This window comes from Bos javanicus, chromosome 17 (assembly GCF_032452875.1).
Source record: "Bos javanicus breed banteng chromosome 17, ARS-OSU_banteng_1.0, whole genome shotgun sequence".
In the NCBI taxonomy this organism is placed as follows: domain Eukaryota; kingdom Metazoa; phylum Chordata; class Mammalia; order Artiodactyla; family Bovidae; genus Bos; species Bos javanicus.
This window is the reverse complement of record NC_083884.1, coordinates 5,750,207-5,774,067: the sequence shown is the minus strand read 5'-3', so window position 1 is coordinate 5,774,067 and position 23,861 is coordinate 5,750,207. Positions and strand designations below refer to the sequence as shown.

The 23,861-nt window shown below is 36.5% G+C and overlaps 1 protein-coding gene across 7 annotated transcripts in view; it reads right to left on the bottom strand.

Annotated features, from left to right (window-relative positions):
• Positions 1–23,861, bottom strand: part of FBXW7 (F-box and WD repeat domain containing 7) — a 224,154-nt gene that overhangs the window by 139,991 nt on the left and 60,302 nt on the right. For 6 of the 7 annotated variants that reach the window (XM_061383990.1, XM_061383983.1, XM_061383982.1 and 3 more), the window contains exon 2: positions 15,603–15,649. The exons of the other annotated variant lie outside the window; for it this stretch is intronic. The gene's annotated coding sequence lies outside the window, so the exon portion shown is untranslated. The remainder of the gene's footprint in view (positions 1–15,602; positions 15,650–23,861) is intronic. 7 annotated transcript variants of the gene reach the window in all.

The window sequence follows — 23,861 nt, the reverse complement described above, 5'->3', positions numbered from 1 at the left end:
CTGGTGTCTCAAGTAAAGGCAGTTTTGTTGGGAACCTTGCCATTTGATTTGTGGGACATAATACTAACTATAGTTAGTGTCCAAACTGAATTAAACTGAACTGTAGGTGACCAGAAAACTGGTGCTGGAATATCGACATTCAGTTCAGTTCCGTTCAGTCGCTCAGGCGTGTCCGACTCTTTGTGATCCCATGGACTGCAGCACGCCAGGCCTCCCTATCCATCACCAACTCCATCGAGTTGGTGACGCCATCCAACCATCTCATCCTCTGTAGTCCCCTTCTCCTCCCGTCTTCAATTTAGACATTAAATGTGGAATTTAGAAAGATTTCTGATGAGAGAATTAAGGGAAAGGGTAGTGGCATTCAGTTTCCACTAAACTTCACCACCACTCCTATCCTCCCCAACACACAAAAAAAGAAAGTTCAGGAGATTTTTTTGTAATTTGATGCTTAAAATAAACTTTCTAAGCAGACTGATAGAGTAGTCAAAAAAACTTTACTAGTTTATGAAGTACCTTTATTTTCACCTTCTAAAAGAGTGTCTAATGAATTTCTGACCTTAAAAAAAAAAAAACATTTTAACTCTCAGATGGTAAGATATACACCTACTTAGTCAGCCAAAAAGAATGATCCAGATGTGCATGATCCATCATAACACTGAGACACTATCAGGAAATCAACACATCTGGACTCTAGGTCAGACAAACCTCAGTAGGCAACACTATCTTCGGCAAATCACCTTCTCACTAACAGCCATTTACTCATTTTAAAATGACAGCATAATAATCTAATCTCATGCTGGATGGCTACCCTAGTCCCATCTCTGAGTAAACTAGCTCCAATAAGAGTCAACTGACTGTAGCTGGAAAGAACTGCTTACAGTGTGGATATGACAAGAAACCAGGCCAAAGAGAAGGGAGAGATGTAGAGAAAGACAGAGAGACAGAGGAAGGTGGGAGCTTGTAACTAGAAAACTAGCCCGGTTCTGTTTGGTTTGCGACCTCACTTCTGTGGGTCACAGCAAAGTATTAGCATGTGGTGACAGGTAAGAAATTCAGTCTTCTCCACTTTTTGGCACAGCCAAAAGCAAAACCAACACAGCCTGAACATAACTAGCCAACCACAGTTAAAATGTTCCCCAACTGGTGTAATCAGATTACGGAAATTAGGATCTAGTTACTCCTCTGCATGTTCACCCCAAGGTGAAGTGAAGTAGCCCCAAAAGAGAGGCGAGAAGCCCCTTCTAGGAAAGTGATATTCTCTACTAAGTCACTAGTCAAAATAGTACAACCAGTTCAGGCTACAATACAACTTTACTACCTAAAATAGCAAACAATATATCATCAATGCCGTAAGAAAAATAGTCAAGCCAGAAAGAAGTCTTCAGGATTGTCATATTCTCAAAACCATCAGCACATCCACTTATTCCAATCAAGCGTTGGGGCAAATCTCTTTGAGGCAAATGAGGTGATACAACACCGTAGCCGAATTATCTAAAAGAGTATCCAAAACATGCAAAGGGAAAACCCAAGAGTCATTTCTAAGATTCTGTTTATAGACAGTAGTTAATTCAGTTAACCCTGGTGACAAGTGGGAAATCATATCACAGGCCTCCTGAAGTGAAGAGCCAACTCATTGGAAGAGACCCTGATGTTGGGAAAGACTGAAGGCAAAAGGAGAAGAGGGTGGCAGAGGGTGAGATGGTTAGATAGCATTACCCACTCAACAGACATGAATTGGAGCAAACTCCAGGAATGGAGTCGCAAAGAATTGGAAATGACTTGGCCCTTTAACAACCCACAGTCATTCCAAACCATGGGAGGGGCAGGGCAGGAAATGTAGTTTGAAATCACACAGTCAATACTATAGTAAAAACACCAATTTTCTTCGTACTACAAAGTTCAATATGTAATACTTATAAATCCCTAATACTACCACCTTCCAACTGCCTGTGGATAATAACAGGCATAGGTAGGGTAGGGGTGGAAACTTCTGCCATAGCTATAAAATGGAGTGTAACAATGGTTTTGGTAAGTATTAAAGGAGGGGAAAGGAGGGTATGTGGAAAGAACAGCCTAGGGAATGACATGTCTATTTCAAAAAGTCAGAGAAGAGTTAAACTGCAAATTCTCTCCAATGGTATTCCTGTTTAATAACCGTGATTCAAGTGGGAAACCCTATGTTATCAAAAAATAAACTATGATTATGATATGCTACATTTTAAAAAGCAAAGTATATGATATATTAAAACAGTCATATCAAAATATTGAAAAAATTTTCTTACTCTTCAGAATATATTCTGTGAAATTTATATATTTATTTTGTATTTATAATAAATAAGGTTTTAATTTTATTGGAGCTAAAATTGCTAATTTCTATAACAAATATATTTAGAAAAGTTAGAAATACTTAAAAGCAAGATCTGGGGTGTAATATAGATAAATATACATTATTATATAAATACATACTATGCCTATCTTACCTTGAGAATCCCATGAACAGCATGAAAAGGCAAAAAGATACGACACTGAAAGATGAACTTCCCAGGTCGGTAGGTGCCCAATATGCTACTGGTGATCAGTGGAGAAATAACTCCAGAAAGAATGAAGAGATGGACCCAAAGCAAAAACAACACCCAGTTGTGGATGTGACTAGTGATGGAAGTAAAGTCCAAAGCTGTAAAGAGCAATACTGCATAGGAACCAGGAACGTTCGGTTCATGAATCAAGGCAAATTGGAAGTAGTCAAACAGGAGATGGCAAGAGTGAATGCTGACGTTCTGGGAATCAGAGAACCAAACTGCAGTCGGACACAACTGAGTCGGACCCAACTGAGCGACTTCACTTTGATTTTTCACTCTCATGCACTGGAGAAGGCAATGGCAACCCACTCCAGTGTTCTTGCCTGGAGAATCCCAGGGACAGAGGAGGCTGGTGGGCTGCCGTCTACGGGGTCGCACAGAGTCGGACATGACTGAAGCGACTTAGCAGCCAGCAGCAAAATATCACCCACAAGTTACCATAAACAGTAAGGGAGAAGTAGCTTAACAATGAAGAAATTTGACCATCACCACCTTGAGAAAATGATCAAACTTATCATGAATAATAATGAACCAAACTGGCATGTGTGATACATGTGAAAATATACTAAATACTGATACACTGAAAAGTATACTCTATCAACTATGTTGTAGTACTGTCAAAAATGTTTTAACCTGAAGCCAGTCATGAGGAAATACTCAGAAAAATCTGAGAATGTGGAACTGTCGACAAGGCAACTAGCTGGATGCTTTAAATAAAAAGGCAGTGTCATAAAATACAAAATAAAGGCAAGACAGTGTTTCAAATTAAGAGAGATTAAAAAAAAAACCATTATAGCTAAATATAATGAGTGATCCCAGATTAGATCCTAGACTGGGCAGGCAGCAAATGGGGGTGGGGATTATTAAAAAAAAAAACTTTAGAAAGCAATTAGGAAAATTTGAAAATGGACAGTATTATTAGATTTTTATCAAATCAAGGCTAATCTTCATGGGTATAATGATGATACTATTGTGATACATTTAAAAAAATTTTATTTTTACATCATACATGCTCAGTATTTGGAAGTTAAGTGTTAAAATATTTAAAACTTTTTTCCTTCCAGTTTTGAGATATAGTTGACATTAGTATCATAAACACCATAGAAGTTTAAGATGCACAGCAAAATGATTTGAGTTACATACATCATGAGATGCTTACCACAGTAAGTTTCGTGACCATATACCATCTTCTACAGTTGCAAAATTAAAGAAACAGGAAAAAAAATTTCCTTCTGATGAGGACTCTTAGGATTTACTCGCTTAACAATTTCCATATGTAGCACACAGTGACGTGTTAATTATATTTATGTTATACCCTATACCCTTAGTACTTGTTTATCTTATAACTGAAGTTTATATCTTTTGACTGCCTTCATCCAATTAGCCTCCCCACCTCTGGTAACCACAAATCTGATCTCTTCTATGTATGTATGTTTATTTTTGAAGTGTGACTGAACTACAGTACTATGAACATTCCTTTCAATACATGAATCAATATTTCTATACATTTCAGAATGATCACCATGTCAGTCTAGTTACAATATGTCACCATACAAAGATATTACATAGTTACTGACTATATTCCCCACAGTGTTCATTTCACACCCATAACTCATTTACTTTACAACTGGAAATTGTACTTCTTAATCTCTTTCACCTAGTTCTTTCCTGCAACCCACTCCCCTTCTGGCACCCAACTGTTTGCTCAAAATTTACTTTCTAAATGTGTAACCAAAAGAAGATTATATGTATATATGTAAATGTAGATATGGATATGAAGAGAAAGAGAGATACAGGCTAGAAAAAAATGTGGCAAAATGTTAACAATCGGTTGAGTCTATGTGAAAGGTATACAGGTTTCATTATAATAGTTTCTCAACTGTAGGTTTGAAAACAATTATTTTAAATGAGAAAATAAATGAACATCAAAATTTTTTAATCTAGAAAACTTTAGTCTATAGAATCTATACTTTTGCTTCCACAGGGTAGTTTGGAAACCAGTAATATAATTTATCAAAAGTTTCCATTTCTATATTGAACAATATTAAACACCATATACAATATAAAATACCATTTAAAAAGAATTTAACTGGCAACAAACTGGGACAATGTTTTTGAAAGTGACATAAAATCCAAAGTATTAAAATGATAGCCAGATTATATTTTTGAAAGACAATTTTAATAGAAAAATAAGAATATATAGACAGTTCACAGTAGAAAAAATTACCAAAAATTTACAAAAAGATATCCAAAACTTACCCCAAAAATGTATCTATCACATTTTTTTAAAGGCTTGTTATACTTTTTGTTAGCTATCCTAATACTGAAGTAAATGTAACAAGGTTTTGCCAAATATCAAAATGAATCTGCCACAGGTATACATGTGTTCCCCATCCTGAACTAATACATTTATGTAAACTTAAAAAAAAAAAAAAATGTAACAAGTTGCTTATTGCAGGTTTGTTTATGATATTGCTGCTGCTGCTGCTAAGTCGCTTCAGTCGTGTCCGACTCTGTGCGATCCCATAGACGGCAGCCCACGAGGCTCCCCCATCCCTGAGATTCTCTAGGCAAGAACACTGGAGTGGGTTGCCATTGCCTTCTCCAATGCAGGAAGTGAAAAGTGAAAGCGAAGTCGCTGAGTCTTGTCCGACTCTTAGCGACCCCATGGACTGCGGCCCACCAGGCTCCTCCATCCATGGGATTTTCCAGGCAAGAGTACTGGAGTGGGGTGCCATTGCCTTCAGAACTTCAAAATTAATCTAGCAATAAGAGGATGGATAAACGTCAAACTACAGTACAGCCTTCATATGGAATACGAAGTACAAGTCAGAATAAATCAGATTCTAGATCCTTAATACCTAAGTATTAATGTGGTAGTGACACCAGCTTTTCTAACCAAAATTCACCCTCACCTTCCATAGTAAAAGCAACATAGTAGGGCACATGGATCCCTTACAACTACACCTGAAATTCTCATCAAAGGAAAATGAGTTTTAGAAACAACGTGTGCCCTTCTACACTGGGCCTTTTAAGAGAGTGGGTATGCAGATTATTTCTCCTTCCTAATACAGTTGGGACATGAAAACAAAGCACAAGGATGAAGAACTGAAAAGATGAAAGCAAACAGGTCCTAAGTAAGCACTTGGAAAAGTTTCACTGCCAATGTGAAAATGTGAAAACTTCTCCAATCAATATCTAAATTCCTTAAATTTTTATCCAAACCATTTATAATTGCTTTCAGTATATAATTGCTTTCCTTTTCAATATCATGTCCAGTCACTGGGCTCCAACCTCATAGCCTTCTCTTAATAAGCGTAAGACTTATCCCCACAAAAGGCTTTAAACCTATGGTGCGCTTCCTTGAACTGCTCTCTCCACCAAACACTCACAGGGCTCTCTCCATGCCTTTCATCAGGTCTTTGTTCAAGAGCCACCTCTTCAGAAACAGTCTCTCAAAACCATTCCCCACCAAGCCCATCAGACCCTTGCATCTGAGCTCTACCCCCTTAATATGGGCATATCTAAGCTTCAAGGGTCTTGAAGCTTCTAAAACTTAGAGGATTGAAAAGAAAGGATACAGAATTGTAAGTATAAAATTAGAAATGAACATGAATACATATTAGAAATCTGAAAAAATTACAAAATATTAAAAAGACTGACAAATTTCATAAATAAATCCAGAAAAACAGCATTTTAATTAAATGCCTGACAACTCTGTTATGCCATAGTTCCTATATTTTTTGGTTGAGTACTCTTTCCTCGGGGCTTCCCTGGTAGCTCAGCTGGTAAAGAATCCACCTGCAATGCAGGAGATCCCGGTTCAATTCTTTGGTCAGGAAGATCCCCTGGAGAAGGGAGAGGCTACCAGAGAGTAGAGAATCCAGACGGAGACCTGGGTTCGATCCCTGGGTTGGGAAGATCCCCTGGAGAAAGACATGGGAACCCACTTCATTATTCTTGCCTGGAGAATCCCCACAGAGGAGCCTGGCAGGCTACAGTCCATGGGGTCACAAATAGTTGGATATGACTGAGCGATTAGACACAGCACAGCACTCTTTGCTTGGCTTTTCACGTGACAACAGCTTATAATGTTTCCTATACAGACATTAGGAGGATATAATTTAGTCTTTTCTCTAGCACAGTTGATCAAAATTTATTTTTTATTATTCAGGCTTATAAACTTCAAGTTTCACAACCTGTTCCCGGGAATGTCAAGTAAATTTTTGAGAGAGCCAACAAATAGTAGGAAACTCTATCAATCCTCTTTCATATATAAACTTGAGATTTTAATTCAAGTTTTCTTGTGCAGTAACTAATCTTACATATCCTAAATTTAAGGCATTCAGAGGTGATAAAACAATCATCAATGTCATTTTTGGTGGCTTATGAGTTTTATGCTATATTCACTGATCAGAGAATTTGTTTCAAAAAAGTAAGTCATTTAAATATTTTTCCAGTATTTTCATATGATTGTCTTTTTCATGAATTGTATTATCAAAAAACCAAAAGCCTATTACTTTTGTTTATAATTTTGTTTTTCTTCTTAAATGAATTACTACTTTTGCATGATCAGAACATTTTTATGTCACAATTCACTTTACAATGTCAGAATAACTTTTTAATTATTCATGGCACAACCTTAACCATTTTTGTTTCATATTCCATTAATTTAATCTTAATTTTATCTTAACTCTTAAATAAATGTAAATATAAAAGAATACACCTTTAACTTTACTTTCAAATCAGAAGTCTATCATTTCACACTTGCTTTACTAAAGTGCTCCAATAAGCAGATGAAATCACATATTTTAATTTGATTAAATATGCTATTTCAACTAAAATCAGAAAAGATTTGGTGATTATACAATCATACATATTATATTATCAATTATTTGCTATACAGAAGCACCAACATACTGAATGCATAGGATGAAAATGTAATCTTACAGTTTTAGATAGGTATAATCTGCAAACGGTTCCATAGACTTGATTCCAACTGTGTACATTTCAAATCTCAAACCTGGTGTCTCCTTTGCTACTACTAGTATTAGTGTACTCATACTTTTAGCAGCGGCCATCAGGACACTTTCATACTGTCTACGCCCTCTATGTATATTTCATACTGTATATGCCCTTCATGTGTATTCCTGTCATGATGCCCAGAGCCACTGGAGATAAGGACACCTGCCTACAATGGGAAACTTACCAGTAATTTAACAGGGGCATGTTAAATTTAACATGATCATGACTGATCTCCATCTAAGTATATACCACTACACTTACAGTAAATGAAATATACCCCCAACTCAGACTTTTTTAGCCAAAACCAATTATCTGCTAATTATTCCTACAAAAATCTTTAAATTTGTGTTAAAACATCTTTTCAGACATTTGCCAGGCAATAACTACATAACTGAGTAAGAGAAAGAAGTGGTAATATTAAAAGAATTACCCACTATTGCCACAGTTTTGTCCCAGGAATTCAAATCTTATGTGACATTAGGAGAAGAAGGAAAAAAAAAAATTACTAACAAATTTCAAGAAGTGTAACAGCACATAAAGAAGAGATCTAAAGATTTAAACTTTCAAAAAAAGGTTTTAAAAAGTTTTTAATTTCAATTAGAAAATTGAAATTTCAAAATAGGCAGTAACAGGAATTTTTTAAACTTATTAAACTACTGAGAACATATACTAAATAATTATTTTTTAATGTTCTGGGTATTTTTCAAATTTCCCTACTGTGTATACTGTGAGTTAGGTTAAAACTATTGCAGATCATCATAAGTTCACATTACAGTTTACGGAAGAAATTAGGCTGTGCTGGGGTCGCAGTAAACGTAGTGGGCAGGGGCGGGGAGAGGGGGTGTCTGGCATCCACCGACCTTAAATCAAACAAAATCAAGTGTTTTATGACAAGACTATACTACAACATAGGACCCCCCCACCTCCACCACCACACACACACAGAAAGCTACTATAAGGATTCTATAGTACAAAACGACAATAAACTAAAGTCCTCCTTAGCATTGATACCAAAATATTAAAACATACTTTATTTTTAATCTGAATCTCAAAATTCAAAGAAATTCAAAATAAATTCAAAACCTAGGTGACATATGTGTGAACAGAAGACAATTTATATACATATATATATACTTTAAAAAAATCACTAAAGCTTAAGATGTAGCTCTCTTCATTAGTTTAACCCAATGAAACTAAATGAGTAAAATTACTATTTTAAAAGAGAGAAAAAAATCCAATCCAGTAACCAGATTACATAACAGAAAAATGGATTAACTATGAAAGCATCAGTTACTAAAACAGCTGACTTACCTATAAAAAAATCAAACCATTAAGAATTTAAAAATCCATAAATCTAAAACCTCCCATCAAAAAATACTCTTGACCAAGATTATTTCACTGGTGAATTCAGTTAAGGAAACAGTTAAGGAAACAGTTAAGGAAAACATATACCAGATTTATACAAACTATTTGGCATACAAATATTCCAGTATTACACAAAATAGAGGAAAAGAGGACAATTTCCAGTTCTGACAAAATTTTCAGCAAATCAAATTCACTTATATATAAAACCAATAATACATTCTGACAAAGTAAAGTTTATCTAGGAATATAGGGTTAATATGAAAAATAATTAATGTAATTCAACCACATTAATAGTTTAAGAGAAAACCTATATGATTGTGGCAACAGATGCAGGAGTCAGTGATAAAACCAAATACCATTAATGATTTAAAATAGACAAAACCAAAAAAATAATAATAATAATAAAATAAAATAAAATAGACAAAACCAGTCAACAAAGAACTTTTTCAGCCAAAGAGTTATCTATGAAAGTCCTATCTATGATTATCAAAAAAAAAAAAAGACTGGAAGGAAGTAAAACTGTCTCTGTTCACATGGCTGTTTCTGTTTATGCACAAAATCCTAAGGAATCTGCCCCTCAAAGGTACCAGAGACAGGAAATAGCGAGCACTGATGAGGGTGTGGAGAAACTATAACCCTTGCAAATCACTGATGGTAATGTAGAACAGGGAAGCCGCCAAGCAAATCAGTTTGGCAGCTTCTCAAAAAGCTAAACAAAGAAGACCCAGGTACTTGTAACACCAGAGTTCACTGCAGAATTATTCACAACAACCAAAAAGTGAAGAGAAGTCAAATGTCCAACAATAGACGAAGAGATAAATATAATGTGGAATATTGCAATGGAATATTATTCAGCCATAAAAAGGAAGGAAATTCTAACACATGTTCCAACATGTACTTCGAAAACATTACGCCAAGTGAAACAAGCCCAACACAAACAACAAACACTGCAGGAGATTCCACAAGTACGAAATATCTAAAATAGGCAAATTTATACAGACGGAAAGGGCAGTAGCCTTTAGTTTTCTGCGGTTCACTTGCTTCCAGGATTTCCTTCAATAAATTTCCAGCTGCTTGGCTAGGTCTAAGTTCTGGCCTGTGTGACTGGAATTACACAGGAGGCTAGGACGCAGTCAAAAGCAAGGAAGCCACAAACATACCACTCAGAAACATTTTCAGCCTTTAAAGTACAACTTCTCTTCTGACTTTTACCTACTTTCAGTCATTTTCTGCTGCTTTTAGTTTTTCTTTCACTATTTTATCAGCATTTGATCATTGCTACAGTTTTCTGTGAAAACCATAAGACATGTGATGACATCACTTTAATTTTCAATTTCACCATTACCTGTGAAATTATAAGCAGATCACAGCCTCTGTGATCCTTACTTCTACCATCTGCCTCATTAGCTAAGCTTAGGACCGAAGTATGATAACTAATATTAACAGGTACAGACAAGAGTTGATCAAAGACCTTGATACTGAATGGTTAAAACTGTTGTCTTAAAAAAATAAAATAAAATAAACAGATTGGGAAACTTAATAAGAATTTCATTTACTACTTCAACAACTATTTACATGCATGCATCAACGCAGTATTGCAGAAGACAACAGAGAAATGAGTGGTAAGAAGAAGCAAAATACCAAATAATGGAAAAGGCAGAACAGGATGAGAAAAGGAAAGACACAGATTAGCAACTGGAACTTAGTCATATCTTGGGGATGATAGAGAACACTCTCATCAGCCTAACCAATGTCTACCTACCTGGGTAAGGTAAGAAAACTGGCTTAACTTCATTTGAGGAAGCAGAACTCTAACAGAAACAACTGTCAAACTGCAAGGTAAGTTGACTAGAAACTGAGAAATTGGATATCTAGAGTCAATTATAAATCAAACAAGTTCAGCGAGAATGGGAAGGACAGAGAAAGAGAAGACATTTTTCAAGGTAAGTGTGGTAAGGCAGAGAACCTGTCATGAAGTAAGTTCTGAAGGAAAAAGCTTTTAGGAAAACTTCCCTGCATAATGTGGTTACTACAGTAACTGTATTGGGAGAAAAAAACAGTCAATACTACTGTGTGATAGCTTTCAGACATTTGTGCAAAAAACAGTGTGACATTTAGAATAATTCAAGTCCAGCTGAGCTTTCCTGAGTAAGATTAGAGAGCAGTGAAAGGCCCTTCTGATAAGAACAGTTTATACCCATATAACCCTGACCATATCTCCAAGGTGCTATTAGAGAGCAGCGGAGGGGCAAACTCTAGCACGTGTGCTGAGAAGCTGCCCCTGTAGAATAAGGCTGCCCCTACTGACTTCAGAGACAAATTAATGGATTAACTAAAGGGCAATTCTTAAAACCCTTGTAAGAATAAGATGTCTCTACGAATATTAGAACCTCATTTCAAGTATATATACTAAAAGAGAATTAATATGTATTCAATGATCATGCTAGTAAGCTTAGAGAAAAGAAGGGAAGGGGGAAAGAAGAGTGTACAAAAGCCATTTTGCCTTAATTCAGTCATAAAAGACGTCATCAAAATCCTCTTAATCACCATATTTGACATACAACCATAGGAGGAGTTAACTCAGCTAAATCTTTTTTTCTTATTTTTTATCACAATTGAAATTTTAACACCACTATGAATGAGATGTCAGTTTTTATTTCCTTTTCCATTGCAACATGTCAGTGGATAGTACAACACAAACTATAAACGTAAAGAAAAGAATCACCCATCCAATGGGCACTTAAGTGACTGTTCAGCAATGAACACTATGATTTAAAATCAACTAACAAAAAGAATATAAATAATCTTAGCTCTATAAAATTTCATTAAAATAGACTTTTATTTGCAGTTAACATAAGTAAGTAAGTAAGTAAGTGTTAGTCGCTCAGTTGTGCCCGACTCTTTGCGACCCCATGGACTGCAGCGCACCAGGCTCCTGTGTCCATGAGATTTTCCAGGCAGGGATACTAGAGTGGGTTGCCATTTCCTTCTCCAGGAGATCTTCCCAACCCAGGGATTGAACTCGGGTCTCCTGCACTGCAGGCAGATTCTTTACCAACTGAGCTACAAGGGAAGCCCTTAGAATAGTACTAAATAATAAGGAAGATACAAAAGTAAATTCCCCAAATAAAAATTACTTGTTACACTGTATTACAATCTTGCCATTATACAGAAAGCCAATCTACTAAGAGTAGTGACACTCCATTGTTACATGCATTTCTCTAAAAAACTAAATTAGACAACATTAGTACTTTTGGCTAGAAAATCCCATGGACGGAGGAGCCTGGTAGGCTGCAGTCCATGGGGTTGTGAAGAGTCGGACACGACTGAGCGGATTCACTTTCACTTTTCACTTTCATGCATTGGAGAAGGAAATGGCAACCCACTCCAGTGTTCTTGCCTGGAGAATCCCAGGGACGGGAAGACTGGTGGGCTGCCGTCTATGGGGTCGCACAGAGTCGGACACGACTGAAGCGACTTAGCAGTAGCAGCAGCATAGGCTAATACATTGTGAAATATGCATTCAATTGATTAAAAAAAAAAAACCCATAATGTAAAAAAGTAAAAAACTAAAATGGTTCCATAAAAATTAAAAAGGCACATACTCCATAAAGGAGAAGAAAAATATATATGCTCCATTTGTAGATTTACAAAAACATCCAAATATCCCTGCTACAAATAACTTGCACAAGATTAAAATCAATAAGATTCTCAAAATCTACTTTCTCCTCATAGGAAAGATTAAAATAACCCTGATAATATTCTTAGCCTAAAAAGCAGTGATTTATTAAGGTATGAAATCAAATGTGCAACAAATACCATGATAAACTATTTAGTTCTCCAATCCAAAATACTATGAATTCATGAGACTTTTATCAATATACATATCACACACAGATAACGTTTTCATGGCAACATATGAGATCAAAACACAATGTTTTGCTTAAAACAATTAGCTGAGGAACTGAAGCACAAATACAAGGCTAATTGCTTGCTTTGGGATTTGGTTGTCAGACACAAGAAATGCCAATGCTTTACAGTCCTGGGATAATTAAAACCTTGTCACAAACCTATACTATCAAATGAATATTTAAATATAAACTTGAAGTATGAAACCAAAAGCATAAGCAACTAAAAAAAAAAAAAAGATAAATTAGACGTCATCAAAATTAAAAATTTTTGTGCTTCAAAGGACACCAGAAAGAAAATGAAAAGACAATCCACAGACGGGGAAGAAAGTATTTACAAATCATATTATCTCATAAAGGGCTAGTTTCTAGAATATAGAAAGAATGTGTATAGTTTAACATACAAAGACAACCTAACTAAAAAATGGACCAAGGATTTGGACAGACATTTCTCTAAAAAATACATGTAAATGGCCAATAAGCACATGAAATAATGCTCATCATTAGTCATTATGGAAATGAAAATCAAAAGCACAATGAAATGCCATTTCATATCCAACAGGATGGCTAAAATACAAAACCAGATTGACAGCGTAACAATCAATGTCTGCAAGAGTGTGCCGAAATTGGCACTCTCACACACTGTGGTGAGACTAACTTCCATTTTAACAGTTCCTCAGTTACACACAGAGTTACTACACTAACTTGTACTTCTGCCCCTTATAAGCATACACCCAAAGGAAATGAAACTCTAGTGCACATAAAAACTTACATAACAATGTTCACTGCAGAAGCACTCCTAATAGCCTAAACACAGATACAGTTCATCAACTGATAGGTGGATAAACAAAAGGAGGTATATAATGGAGTATTTTTTGGCCATAAAAATGAAGGATACACACTACCACGTGGGTGAACTCTGAAAATATTAAGTGAAAGAAACCAGACACAAAGACAGACACCGTATGATTCCATTTACAAGAAACGTCCAGGGACTTCCCTGGCAGTCCAGCGGTAAAGGCCCAGCGCTCCCAGGGCAGGCGGCCAGGTTCAATCCCCCGTCAGAGACCTGGAGCCCACATGCCGCAAATAAAAGAGTTCTCGTTCAGCAACTGAAGACCTTGCACACCACAATTAAGACTTGGTGGGAGGGGGAGAGAGATGAAGAAAGAAAGTCCAAAATAGGCAATTCATAGAAAAAGTATATTACTTGTCGCCTAAGGTGTCAGAGGAGTGAAGATGCTTCTAAAACTAGACAGCAATGATGATTACACAACTCTGAAACTCTGAATATACTAAAAATTTGCTAAAATAAAATATATGCCAAAAATACATACAATACAAAGATTGCTTCACTCAAACTAACTCAAATTATTTACATCAATGGGGAAAAAAATGGCCATAAATTACTTCTTCTGAAGCTTAATGGGAAAGTGTTAGTTGTTCAGTGGTGTCCAACTCTTTGTGACAAAGGACTGTAGCCCACCAGGCTCCTCTGTCCATGGAATTCTCCAGTTAAGAATAATGCAGTGGGTTCTTTTCCCTTCTCCAGGGGATCTTCCTGACCCAAGGCTCAAACCCAGGTCTCCCACATTGTAGGCACATTCTTTACTATCTGGGCCACCACGAATTCTTTTTTTCTACTTAATACATCTCCAGAAATCAATTACCACATTTTAAGTAGCAAAATTTTGTATAAGAGATTTTTGTAGCATCATTTGCTCCTTACAATGTTACATTTATTATAAATATTCAACAGAGTAGTATAATTTGTTGAATACTTATATCAACTATGATTATTATTGAAATTTTAAAATATAATTTGGTTGAAAATTTATTTTTTCAAACACATTAAAAAGTATAAAAGAAATCAATGCTTATCATTAAATATATCTTCATGTATCTAGGAAATTTTCTTAATCAAGATACTAATTTTCTTAGTATTCATTCTTAAAAATATTTTATTGACTATATTAAAATAATCAAAAACTACATATGCCACTTGATTAGCAACCAATGCCTCAGTACTTCCCTCTCATTGTTGACGTATATCTAACAATTTTTAAATCTATCATCAGTAACCAAAGCATTGTTAAATGTCTATATAGTCACCATAGCACAAAAATCTAAAATACTACAATGAAGTAAAACACATTCTGAGATTAATTCTACTTTCACTCAAAAATAAAAAATGTAAAGCACCATCTCGTGAAATCAAAAGTTTATGATCTGATTTACAGGCACCTATCAAATATTCATACTAAAATGTTATCACTAAGAAATAGTGTAAGGTCTGATCAGAGTCTTCACATTGACTTATTGTGATTAACTGGACCTAAGGTAAAGAGTAAAGTAAGGTATAGCTAAAGAATCTTGGTGTTTGTACTAGTATTAACAGCTACTAACAGCTATTACAAAAATCTTATGAAAGGAAAATCCTGTTTCATTCACAAAATATATTAGTATGTCTTTCCATGAAGACTATTAATTTCTTTGAATTCTTTTACTATTCAGCCTGCACACTAGAAGAATTTTCTTGATACAAAGAAAGAATCAGAAGAAGATCAGAATAAGTATAAAGAGAAAAAATTCAAGAACCAGGTAAAAATTAAAAGAAATGTGTTATAATTTACACAGGCTATTATTATAAATGTCATTAATGTAATATACATGTAAACTTAAGTAACATGCAAAGTATTTAACATGGAGAATACAGACTTACCAAATATTTGATAGCCTTTTAAAAATCTCACTGATGGTTGAGACTCCCTAAAATAATAAAAAAATAAACAAATATATGAAGAGTAATTTCTCAACTTCAAAAGTTACCCCTGATCTATAAAGTCTACCCAGGAATTCCATTTACATAATAGCAATTTGTTTTTCCACACTGCTTTAAAATCCAAAGCACCTGCTGAACTTTGCCAAATGATTAACAACATTTTTCCTAAACTTATAAATAATTCAAGGTTTAAATGGAGAACCTAATGAATTACCAGGATATTGACAGCTCTCTAACAAATCAGATCTTAAAAATTACAGACCAAGACAACAGCATACTAACAATTTCTTAGAAAAGCATTCATATGTTAAATGGTCCCTAATTATCACATACAATGTCAGCTCTACATTCTAGTATCTAGTTACCAACACCTTTCTAAGTAGCAGCTGCTGCTGCTGCTGCCGCTAAGTCACTTCAGTCGTGTCAGACTCTGTGCGATCCCATAGACGGCAGCTCACCAGGCTCTCCCGTCCCTGGGACTCCCCAGGCAAGAACACTGGAGTGGGTTGCCATTTCCTTCTCCAATGCATAAAAGTGAAACGTGAAAGGGAAGTCGCTCAGTCGTGTCTAACTCTTAGCGACCCCAGGGACTGCTGCCTACCAGGCTTCTCCATCCATGGGATTCTCCAGGCAAGAGTACTGAAGTGGGTTGCCGTTGCCTTCTCCGAGTAACAGCTAGAAAATGTAACTCTAGCACCTACAGAACTAGGGACAATAAAATAGAAGGGGCTTCCCTGATAGCTCAGTGGCTAAGAATCCACCTGAAAATGTAGGAGACGGAGGTTCCACCCCTGGGTCAGGAAGACCCCCTGGAGAAGAAAATGGCAACCCACACTAGTATTTTTGCCTGGGAAAACCCACTGACAGAGGAGCCTGGCAGGCTACAATCCACGGAGGTTGCAAAAGAGTCAGACATGACTTAGTGACTAAACGAGATAGATACTTTTTAAAGTATTAAATTTTATTTTAAAAAATTAGCATAAGTATTTTAAAATCTACCCTATGTTGATACTAAAAAAAATTAAAAGATTTCAAAGAAAGGCATAAACTTACAAATTAATTTTATGACTTACAAAAGTTGTAAATAATTTTATAATAAACACAGGATGTATCTTTTCTGTCAAATTTCAAGTCAAAATAATTTTCAAAACGAAGTTCAAAACTTCAAGATTAAGCACTAAATATTATAGTGCTCTTGTTATTTGCCAGGCACATCGCTCAAGATTTGAAAAAGGTTGTATATCTCTTTTTTAATCACCTTATTCACTCTCCATTTCACAGATTACAAAACCAAGCTTTACAGAGATTCATTCACCTGCTTATATACGGTAGCTGTCATTGACTGCACAACCCAACATCTTTAAAGCATCAAACAGAAAACAAATAAGACAGAAAATGACATAGTATACACTAAAACTGATTGCCTCTTTTAGAATTAGATTTTAAAAAGATGTTTTTAAATTCCTTTTAAAAGAACCAACAGAATAAAAAAATCATCTACTTTAACTAGCAGAAAATGTTACCATTCAAAAACTACAATACCATTTTCTATCACCATTTGTATCATTTGTTTTCTATCACCACTACTGTTAAAATCAAAATCAATCAATCAATCACATCCATCCACAAGCCATGGAAAAGGAGGAAGAAAAAAGTGTGTTCGAGACCCAAACAATGAAGTTTAGAACAATAAAGCTGTGAGATGACAGGAGAATGTCATCATGACTTTGAGGCAGATGAAGATTTCTTAAACAAGACAAAGATAAACACAGCAAACTGGACTTCCTTAAAAAGTTGTGTTCTTAAAATGAAGATGCAAGCTACAGAGTAGGAAGGATATTCTCAATGCACATGTCCAAAGGTACAGGTACAAAATATTTTTAAAAAAGAGAGAAAAAAAACCATTCTAAATCACCAAGAAAAAGACAATCCGATTTTTAAGACGAAGACGAAACAAAATTTTACTAAAAAGTAATTTCAAAATCCAACAAACATACTGAAACGGTCCTCAACATCACTAGTCCTCAAGAAAACACAGATAAACAACACAAGATACTTCTACCCACCAAAATGACTGGGTTTTAATAAAAAAATCAGGGAATACCAAGTATAAGCAAGCATGTGCAGCAAATGGCATTCTCATGCACTGCACAGAGAAATGGAAATTGGTATAACCAGTATGGAAAATTATGTGGAAATATCTATTAAAGGTGAAGGCTTTAAGGGCTTCCCTAGTGGCTCAGATGATAAAGCATCTGCCTGCAATGTGGGAGACCTAGGTTCGATCCCTGGGTCAGGAAGATCTCCTGGAGAAGGAAATGGCAACCCACTCTAGTACTCTTGCCTGGAAAATTCTATTGACGGAGGAGCCTGGTAGGCTACAGTCCATGGGATCGCAAAGAGTCGGACACAAATCAGCAACTTCACTAAAGGTGAAAATACATATACCCAATGACTAAGCAATACAACTCCTGGGTATATAGTCAATAGAAATGTGTATATTTGTGCACAGAAAGATATGTACAAGATTTATCACAGCAGCATTATTTAAACAGCCCAAAACTACACGTGACCCAAATGTCCATCGGCAGGAGAAGGGAGAAATAAACTTTAGCAAATTCATACAAGGGTATCCTAAACCTCAGTGACAATGAGAAAACCAGTGCCATACGCAAAATAGGACACATGCACAAACAGGACACATCGCACAAACACAGTGCTGTATGAAAGAAGCTGGGCGGGGGGAGAAGCAGCGCACATCTAATTCTAGCCTATCAAATTCGAAAACAAGCCAAACTAATCTCTGATCGCAAAGTCACAGTAGTAAACTGCGGTGAGAGAGTTACTTGACCAGGACAGGTCACGGGGAGGCTTTAATTGGTATCTTGAACTAGGGTATGGTTACAAGTTTGTGTGTGTGTGTTCACTTTGCAAAAGTTCATCAATATCCAAAAGCTCATCTGTACTTTTCTGTATATAAATTATACTTCAATTATTATTTTTAAGCTTATTTAAAAAAAAATAGATGAAAAATCACTTCTCAGTTAAGTAACTCCAGGTCATCATACTAATGGTCTGTAACTCAATAATTTGAAAATCTGGATCTCTTAACAATGTATTTATTTATATAGGCTGCATAAAAGTAAATTAAATACATCTAGTTATTTTGTATTAATAAGTTTTAAGAACAGTTTCAATGTAAAAATAAACTTTACCAAGAAATGATTCCTTATGATTTTCTACTAATAGCAAATGAAGTTTTGCATGAAGTCCTGCTAATGAATATTTCTACATAGGCTCAACTTACATTCACAAATGTATAACTTCACGCATATTAAAAGTGTTAATGGCTAACTCAGAAGTTGATTCTAAAAGCAATCAGATGGCCAAGCCAGGAATCCATAAAAACTCATAAAACCTTTAAGGCACACTACTTGGCCCGGTTTTTCAGAAACTTTTAAGACTTTTAAAAACCAATAACCATTTGAAGAAAAGTCTTTCGGGTAATCATTCCTACATACCTAAAAAATTTTACATTGATATTTACAGTGATACCTTCTTTAACTAAAACATAAAGTTTTATCTGTATGTCCTTTTTATCTATCTTTCCATTATATTTACCTAAATAACTTTTTTTAATCTTACCAATTTCTCTCTAAATTAAATATCATTATTTGGTCAGATCTGAGAGCTTTTATCATTGATGGAAAGCCATCTTATTACTCACAACAACCTATTTGTCTTTAGCCATGGGGTAGAGTTGTCATGTAAGTCTCAAGATAAAGTTCGCAGGAACAGAACGGCATAGGCCCCAGCAGGTCAGGTCCCTGAACAATTCCCAGAGGAATCCTTTGGACAAACTTTACTGAAGATGACTCACTGAATCCTTACAGTAACTCTGCTCAGTCTTGGGGCGCTTCACCTGTGAGTCCGGCCTGATAGAGACCTCTCCAAACGTCCAGTCAGCACTGAACTGTGGCTCTGAGACACCAGGTGGCACAAGCAACACTTACCCGAAACTGACTGCATTACTCAACCCACTCTCAGGCCAGAGCCTGCTTCTAATTCAGAAACTTACGCCTCTGAACTGCAAGTTTTCACTAAGAACAAATTAAGACACACAGTTGCCACTTTGGGTAACTTTTGAAATGAACAGAAGAATTAACTTGAGAGGCACTTTAGAACATACACGGGGGGGAAAAAACCTCCCTCAAGAGAAGTTTGTCTTATCTACCTAAAAGATAAAAACCAAATTACTGAATATAAGGAGATGTCCCCAGAGGTCACACATCTCACCAAAAGAAGAGAGACAAACACGAACAGAAGGACCTGAATCATCCCTAAGGGTCTATTTTGAAGCAGAGAGCCAAGAGATCTCATCCTAAATCTAAAGAACCTTCAGGACTAGACACAGGTTCACTAGAAAACTCTCTAGCTTTACAGTCTCTGGTAACATGAAACATCCCAGAGAGGACAGTAAAGGTGTAAGCAGAACAGTCTCCCCCTAAAACAAAAGGGGATTCAGTGAATTCAGTGACTACACACTGTTCAATCAGCAATAAATCTAATAAAAATTGCTCATGAATGATAACTATATTTACATAAATACTGGTATTTGAAAAATTAGCATCTTTAAATAGTGCTAATGATATGTCTTCTTAGGATTCTGTTATTTTTCATTGTTTTCTACTTTAATTTTAGAGGTGGAAAAGTTAGAGCCAGATTGGTGAAAAATATTTAAAAAGCAAGGTTACAGCTAGTCAACAGTTGTAAGTTGTAACATAGATATCAGATCTTAAATTATCTGAAACAAAGTGTTTCAAATCACTTTTCAAACTGCCCACCACACATTCAATTTAGCCAAATTAAAATATTTCACAAACCAACCCAGTCCAAATTAATAGTTTACCCCTACCTTATAGAGAAAGGGAAAGAGAAGTCGTTCAGTCGTGTCTAACTCTTCGCGACCCCATGGACTGCAGCCCACCAGGCTCCTCCGTCCAAGGGACTCTCCAGGCAAGAGTACTGCAGTGGGGTGCCATCGCCTCCTCCGAGAACTAAATGCTTATAGAGAACTAAATGCTATTTTATCTTCTAAGTATTCAAAAAGCTTCAACTATTATAATTTTTTGTAAAAGACGTAAATTTTTACTTTAAAAACCTCATGCTGCACTTCTATTTCCATAATAAAGACACAGCACTCAGTACTTATCCTCTCAAGCTTCTTGCCTGACGACTGCAAAACTGCACAGGATTGCTTACACAATACCTCAAGAAGTTTCAAAAAAATCTCTCAATGTTCTAATGACAGTCTCATAGATATTACCAACAAATTTAAAGAGAGACTCAAAAACATCTTCCTTTCCCCAGTTATTAAAAAGTGATATGATGTAAGTTTCAGTACAACTCACCTGCATTTTTATAATCATATTCACTACACAATCATACCTTCATAAAGTTATGCTCTGATCATTTTTCTTCAACATTTCCACAATCTTCCAAAGTATTTCTAAAAGTATTCACAGTTCTAGTCAACTGCCAATTTTTACAACATACTTCTTATTAAGCCTGGGTCTTATATCTTTCATATCCCTTAAATCAACACAAGTCCCAGTTGATCATTTTATTGCAGTAACATATAACCACTGTGGAGAATGTCCTCCTTTTGCAGTTCAATTGCACAGCTACTGTTTAGTTGCTAAGTCATATCCGACTCTGTGATCCCATGGACTGCAGCACGCCTGGCTTCCATCCTTCACTATTTCCCGGACTTTGCTCAAACTCATGTCCATTCAGTCAGTGATGCCATCCAACCACCTCATCTTCTGTCACCTTCTCCTGCCCTCAATTTTTCCCAGCATCAGGGTCTATTCCAATGAGCTGGCTCTTTGCACCAGGTGCCAAAGTATTGCAGCTTCAGCTTCAGCATCAGTCCTTCCAATGAATATTTAAGACTGATTTCCTTTAGGATTGATCGATTTGATCTCCATGTAGTCCAAGGGACTCTCAAGAGCCTTCTCCAGCACCACAGTTCAAAAGCATCAATTCTTCAGCACTCAGCCTTCTTTATGGTCCAACTCTCATATCTGTACATGAATACTGGAAAAATCATAGCTTTGACTATCTGCACCCCTTTGTCAGCAAAGTGATGTCTCTGCTTTTGAACACGCTGTCTAGGTTTGCCTTAGCTTTTCTTCCAAGGAGCAAGCGTCTTTTCATTTTATGGTTGCAGTCACTGTCCTCAGTGATTTTGGAGCCCAAGAAAATAAATTCTGCCACTGTTTCCATTTCCCCCCATCTATTTGCCATGAAGTGATGGGACCAGATGCCATGATCTTCATTTTTTGAATGTTGAGTTTTAAGCCAGCTTTTTCTCTCTCCTCTTTCACTTTCATCATCTCTTTAGTTCCTCTTAGCTTCCTGCCACAAGGGTGGTATCATCTGCATATCTGAGGTTACTGATATTTCTCCCAGATTATTTATTATCAATAATAATTGATATTATTCCAGCTTGTGACTCATCCAGCCCGGCATTTTGCACGATGTCCTCAGCATATAAGTTAAATAAACAAGTTAACAATGTACAGCCTTGATGCACTCCTTTCCCAATTTTGAGTCAGTCCATTGTTCCATGTCCAGTTCTAACTGTTGCTTCTTGATCTGCACACAGGTTTCTCAGGAGACAGATAGGATGGTCTGGTATTTCCATCTCTTTAAGAATTTTCCACAGTTTGTTGTGATCCACACAGTCAAAGTAGCAACTATAAAATAAACATGGCAAAAACCACCTTTTTTGGTAATTACCTAGCTATACATAGGAGAGAGGAAACAAATAAAAATACTACCAACACTGTAAAAGCTCCACAAAAAGGAAAAGTTAACTGTAGTACAATTTAGTTTCGGTACACTATTCATCCCTTTTGGGCTTCCCTGGTGGCTCAGATGGTGAAGCATCTGCCTATGATGCAGGAGATCCAGGTTCAATCCCTGGGGTCAGGAAGATCCCCTGGAGAAGGAAATGGCAACCCACTCCAGTGTTCTTGTCTGGAAAATCCCATGTACGGAGGAGCCTCGTAGGCTATAGTTCATGGGGTCCCAAAGAGACAGACACGACTGAGAAACTTCACTTTTCACCTTCTTTACTTCATCCCTTTTATGGATCACAGTCTTGTTGTGGCAAAAGGGCTTGCGTAACTCAATGAAGCTATGAGTCATGCTGTGCAGGGCCACCCAAGACAGACAGGTCACAGTGAAGAGTTCTGACAAAACATGGTTCACCAGAAAAGGAAATGTCAACCCACTCCAGTATTCTTGCCTGGAGAACCCCATAGACAATATGAAAAGGTAAAAAGACATGACTCCAAAAGATGAGCCTCCAGGTCAGAAGGTGTCCAGTATGCCACTGGGGAAGAGCAGAGGGCAATTACTAATAGCTCCAATAAGCATGAAGCAGCTGGGCCAAAGTGGAAACGATGCCCAGCTACAGATATGTCTGGTGCTGAAAGTCAAGTCCTATGCTATAAAGAATAATACTGCATAGGAACCTGGAATGTTAGGTCTGTCAATCAAGGTAAATTAGATGTGGTCAGACAGGAGATGGCAAGACTGACCATCGGCATCTTAGCAATCAGTGAACGAAAATGGATGGGAGCGAGAGAATTTAATTCCGATGACCATCATATTGTTGTTTAGTCACTAAGTCACGTCCGACACTTTTGAGACCCCATGGACTGCAGCCTGCAAGGCTCCTCTGACTATGGGATTTCCCAGGCAAGAACACTGGAGTGGGTTGCCATTTGCTTCTCCAGAGGATCTTTCAGACCCAGGGATCAAACCCACATCTCCTGCATCTCTTGCACTGGCAGGCAGATTCTTTATCACTGAGCAACCAGTTGGTACAAAAGTAACTGTGGTTTAAGACTGCAAATTTTAAATTATCGTAATTAGGTTACAAAGGGTCAGACATGACTAAACAACTGAACAACAACGAGGCTCAAATACATCTTTATTAATCAAAGAATTCATTACAATCAACACATTTTTGCCAACAACAAAAAGTTGGTTTATTCCTGTAGCTTAAAAATCCAGGCTTCTCGATTCAACGAACTCTTGGAAAGCATTTTCTGCCTCCTGCTGGTTGTGGAAGTGTTTTCCCTGCAAAAAAAGTTGTCAAGATGCTTGAAGAAGTGGTGGTCAGTT